The sequence below is a fragment of the Drosophila ficusphila genome, unplaced genomic scaffold (assembly GCF_018152265.1).
Source record: "Drosophila ficusphila isolate 14025-0441.05 unplaced genomic scaffold, ASM1815226v1 contig_414, whole genome shotgun sequence".
Taxonomy (NCBI): Eukaryota; Metazoa; Arthropoda; class Insecta; order Diptera; family Drosophilidae; genus Drosophila; species Drosophila ficusphila.
The window spans coordinates 1897751-1903432 of record NW_025064328.1 but is presented as its reverse complement, the minus strand read 5'-3'; positions in this window follow the sequence as shown (position 1 = coordinate 1903432).

Below are 5682 nucleotides of genomic sequence, written 5' to 3'. Positions count from 1 at the left end.
CTCCGGCTGAATGCAGCACTTTCTTCTGCTCAAGAAGCACACAAATTAGCCCCGACATTCCCAACTAGATGGCCACGTAATTGCTAACGACAGCATGGAGGTTGGCCGAACAAGTGGAGAGCACTTCAAAGACTTTTTTCGTTACCTTGGATTTAAGCCACAAAAAACTAGAGGTTTCCACATTAAACTCAACGAAATGAGACATTTTGTAGGCGGGAAAAGTTCATGCAGATATAAAATTTAAATGTGCAAAATGCATTCTTTGAAATTAGCCCTGTTGATTGTAGCCAACTTAATTTTAAGTATTGCTTTTAACATTCTTGGGCTTTAATGTTCTTCTATCCTCTCTTTTAATCACAAAATGTTGTTGTCGAATTCTTACCTCATGACAAAAACAACTTGCTGAATCTTCCCAATCAACATTTAAAATTTCCTGACCTTAAGCAATGCAGTTTGAACCTAACTTCGTACAGCCAATTTGCAAGTGTGCACATTGTTTCGGCATTTGAGGGCAAAACCTTTGATTCCTGCTCATAGTTTATGTATGAGATCAGTGCGAAACGTGTGTGGGCTCCGCATGAATGTCGGCAGTGCCAAGAGGCAAAGAGTCAAAGCAAGATGACAAGAGCGGAGCTATTAAAACAAACGCCCACCGAAGAGTCGGTCTGGATGACATGCATTTGCCGAGCGAAGTGATGAAAGTGTTTCACAATCACCAAAGACAACGCTGGCGGCACCTTCACAAGGCGGCCAAAAAAAAGAGCAGAGAAGAAAAGGAAGGCACCCACGCACCACAGGAGAAAAGAAAAGAAGTCCCGGGTCCGGGGACACAGAGAACACGAATCCGATCCAAAGGCGTTACTAATTCGTGTCACATTTTTTTGCTGCCCGTTTCGCCGGGGAATTTGCTACACTTGTTACACGGTTCACACGCCGCATCCCGAACATCTTCCGGCTTTATTCCCCCGATTTTCCTTTTGGCAGCGATATTTGCGGTAGGTCGACATCATCGATCGAGCAGCCCATTCATCTTCGCAGCGGCTGCCAAACGATGACAGTAGTTGAAAAGAAGATCCCGAGGATATGGGCGGATAGATGTCTCCTCTGGCATTACTAATTGCCGATTCGTTACGAAAATGTGTGACTTTTGGCAGCTCCTACAAGTGGGAGATCCACTCACTGTGTGGGCGACGCACAGCGACCACATATTAAGCATGCACCACCAGGGTGGTTTTTCTCGTTTCAAGCTGGGCGAAGGAGACGTCAAGCGGTCTGGAGTAGTAGATCACTAAAAAAGGAAGAGGAATAGGAGTGACTAGTTAGGCGGTCCATCAAAGAATTTCCAAAGGAGTTCGGAAACACAATTTGCTCGAATTCATAAGACCGTTAAGTGGTTCATAAAATTATTCCAAGAAGCGAGTAGTTTGGGTGGTCGTTAAAAGTGCTTTAAACCATAATAAAGATAATTCCAAGTTCTTTGATTTTATTTACTGCTAATAACCATTTTTGCGTTATGATGCTAACTGTGCAATTCAATCCATAGCTTGGCAGCAAGCCATTTCAATCCGCTTTCATTGAAATCGACCCCTTCTTATTTTCTCGTGGAATTTTCCACTTTTCCTAAACGCTCCTCCTCATCGATATTAAACTCCTGCAATAATCTCTCATCGCTGGCTACTCAAATTCGCGGCTTATGGTCAACTTCTGCCCCACCTTTGAATGTTAATCAGACTTCCCGTTCGCTGAACGCCAGTTTCCCCCTGGCAATATCGAGAGGAGCTCGAGTTTCACTTAGAATTCCCCTCCTTAAACGTGGACCGAGTGCCTTCGCCGGTCAATTGAAGCATGGTTTAATGTGCGCCTAACAACGATTGCGTTGAGCGCTTTTGGCCATGATTTGGCGTACGCCATTTAATCAGAGATATCTGCAACACCTGCCGCATGCTGCAGCCCCAACATTTTCAGCTCCTGCAGCAGCAATAACCAGATAAAGAAAAGCAGCACCAGCAGCAGCAGCAGGAGCAGCGGCTCCAAACGCCTGCACTTCCTGTGTGTGAGACGGGAGTCGTTGTAAGCTGCACAGAGAGAAAAGAGGAACTAGAAGGTTAAAGAATGTTCGAGAACTTATGCAATTCAGCAACCAGTTTCACAAGTCTTAAGGAACAGTTTCATATATGATTCAGATTAAATAGATAATAAAGGTCCAGACTAACTTGCTTCTTAATAAATCAAAAAAAATGTTGTCTTTTTTAATAGCATTACTGTACTTGAAACTAGATAACGATTAGGAATTTTAATATATATTTATTTAATATTTTCTATTTCTGAATATGTTTTCTTGTTATATCAAAATTGTTTTCAGTTAAGTTTCCATTGAACTCCTACTTCCAATTGACTTCCTTTTTTCTCTCCGTGCAGGGAGTTGCTCTAGCCTCTTGGCCTTGGCATGCCACGTAACTGGAATCAGAATGGATGCGGTTGGAGTGGTTGGGGGGAGCACAGGACGGCGCTGCTGGGGCAAAAATTAATTAAGTTGACTTCTGGCATTGGCAATAGCCAAGCTCCAACTCCAACTCCAAACCCCAACTCCGATTCCTACACCGCTCCGCCGAATGAGTGGCCATCAATTGCGAGCGGAAGTCGTAAGTTTTGGCATTCGACTTTCCGGACTCTCTGCCGCAGTGCATTATGAAAAATGGGGGAAAACTAACGAGCTGAGTTGGCCGGCACTGGCGCCGCTCGGAGTTAGCCCAATCAGGCGCACATGTTGCCAGTGAGGCGGCATCGCAGCCGCCTAATTGATGAACTGCTGAAAAGCCGGCGAGGCTAGTACTCGTATACTATATCCCGATCCCGATTCCGATCCACTTCCAGATCTGTGCGTAGGCGCAGAAATATTATTTACAAATTGATTAATTGTTGTTTATTGGAAGTCATCGTTGGGGGGAAGCGACGACTTGAACTCGATTGATAAATGAACTTGGCCCTGTGTGGCCCAGGTCTCATCGGTGGTGTCACTCTGAGGTCAAGCAATCAGTCATAAGCTAAGCACACTGCCAGCCACACACAAGCACACCTCAAATGCAGGGCGGCCAAGAAGTGCAATTGGTAAAATAGTTACGTCTGTCTGGGGAATTAGCCGAGTTGCCCAACAGAAACTGTCGCTCCAAACTGTCACATCGGGGCTTTGGGCACAATAAAGCGAATGACTGACATTTGTAATTGATTTCCAAAGCGCCTTAGCTTTGGATTACAGCACATTAGCGGTCGGTGAATGGGATCGAGGAATGGGAATGGGAATGGGAATGGAACTGGGCGAGGTTTTTTTGGCCGGAATGCAGTGGAAAAACTGCAGTCAACAGGGCGGGGCGAAAACAAGACATTCTAAGCCAAGGAGTTCGATAAAAACCGTAAAATTGCATCATTCACATCTAGTCGGCATTATCTAACTCACTATCTGTGGATCCCCCTCTAAAGTGCTTTCGCTTGTCGCCCGATGCTTATCGAATAAGTTGTCTTACTTTTTACACTCCATTCACAATCTCGATCGGGCCAACTTACACGCACCGCTGAAAGTAAAACTTGTCATAAAAATTAAATCAAATCCAAGTTTTACGGCCAGCCACACAATTGCAGACAAACTTGTAGGCACATTTCAATGGATGTAAAATTATTTAAAGGCCATCATTAACATTATCGCTGTTGATAAACAGCTGGGCGGTCCCAATCCCCGAACCCAATCCCAATCCCAATCCCAATTCCAATCTGAATCCAAAACCCCACCTCAACACTTTCTTTGGGTTTTATGGACTCGAATTTAACGCCGTTTGTTGATGAGAGTTGTTGCCGGGTCTTTTAATTAAAAGTAAAACCAGGTTAACTATTGAGCAAAAGCGCAGCATGATAGTCAGATAGAGGGCTAATACGCGGCAGGGGCTGCCACTCTTGTTGGCCATTAAAAGCGCGTAAATCTCGGACCTACAAAGGGCCATCAAATCGGAGTTCATTAGTTGTGAAAACACGAGTCGGCGAATCTCTGAACCGTAGGGTTAATTCATCTTCCAACCTCCTCCGTCGAATGTCACTTTCGTGTTTCTTTCGCTTTTGGCCAATGCAGCTGCCAACTCGGAAATTATGCTCGCTGTTCACCTTCGCTTTTTGGCCAACTGGCTTGCCAAATTTCGTCTCGCTCAAAATCCAATTCGAAATGCGTGTCGAACACTGGAACATCGTGGAACGAATGCTCGAACCGAACAGGACAAATGCCTAGCGTGAAAATCCGTTTTCCTTTGTCGAGTGTGAGGGAAACTCAAGTGTGAAAATCTCTTGTGTGCATTGGCATTTTGTGCTTTGCATCTGCGAAAATTCCAATGCCCAGCAGAGAGGTAAATTCCCTTGATTGGATTAATGCCGTGGAAAAGGTGTTCAAACGGCGTGCAGGATGGATGTTTCCCGTGCATTTTTGCGGTCTAAACGGCACCCCACCTTTCTAAATTAGTACCCTCGTCGAATGGTATTAAGTAATTTTTTTAACTACCTAGGAACTGGGTCATTCCATCATAATAATAATTATTATTAAAAAAGTTCACTTCGAACGGAGAAAAAATGGCCAAGCGAACCACACCTTCAGCTGGGGAGATTGTTATGGTCTGGAAGCGATTTCATATTTCATACAGCTAATGAAAACTCCCCGTCGCGTTAATGAGTCAAAGTGCTGAAATTATTTGCATTCACTTTTGCCGCTCGATATATTAATTTATTGTTGCTGCGCACGAAAGTTCATAAGTCAGCACAAAGGTCTTTTCAATGGAAACCAAAGCCAAAAAACCGAGGCTGAAATGAAAATGAAAACGAAATACAAAAGCATTTCGGGCGCCGCATCTCTTTTGGGCGAGAAAAGTGCTGAAGTGCAGTCGAACACAAAAAGTGACCCATTCAAATTAAGCCAAAATTAATTGCGGGCTGGCGAAAAATCGACTTAAACAAAACTAGTTTTTGCTGCAAAATGTTGCCAGCTAATTGAAAATATATATCACGCACGCCATGTGGGTCTCGTATGCAGATGGCCGACCGGCCCCGCCCCTTCGCCTCCTTTTCGGTGGTGCAATTGCAGTTGCAATTGCAATTGCAACTGACGGTGGGCGCCACTATGGAACTGGTTAGCGGGCCAATTTATTTGCTTGCGGAGCAAAACGGCATGAAATCGGCAAATTATATAGTAAAGTTAATTTAAATGCAGAGCAACTTAATGAAAAATACATTTCTGACAGTCGCTCTCTCATTACCTTTCAATCCAGCGCTGGGTTTTGAATAATAATGAGCGACTAGTCGAAATGAGTTGTCAAGAAAAGTTGTCGAACAAAGTTGTCCAGTAATTAGAAAAAAATACAGCAAATAGGAAAGAATTAAGTGACAGACTTTTTAATGGAACTTGCTGTGAGCACTGAAAAGATTAAAGCAAATTATAATTTTTAATATATTTAAAAGACTAAACCTGTCTATAAGTTGTTTTAAATGCAAGTAAAGATAGGAAATGCAACAATGTTTATCCCATTACACTCCGAAATGGTAAATGCGCAAACAAATAAATATGAATTCCAAACATTTTTGCAACTGCCATAACCGTTTCCCTACTAAATTTGATTGTGTTATTAATGGGCAATTCATTTGGGGAACGCAAAT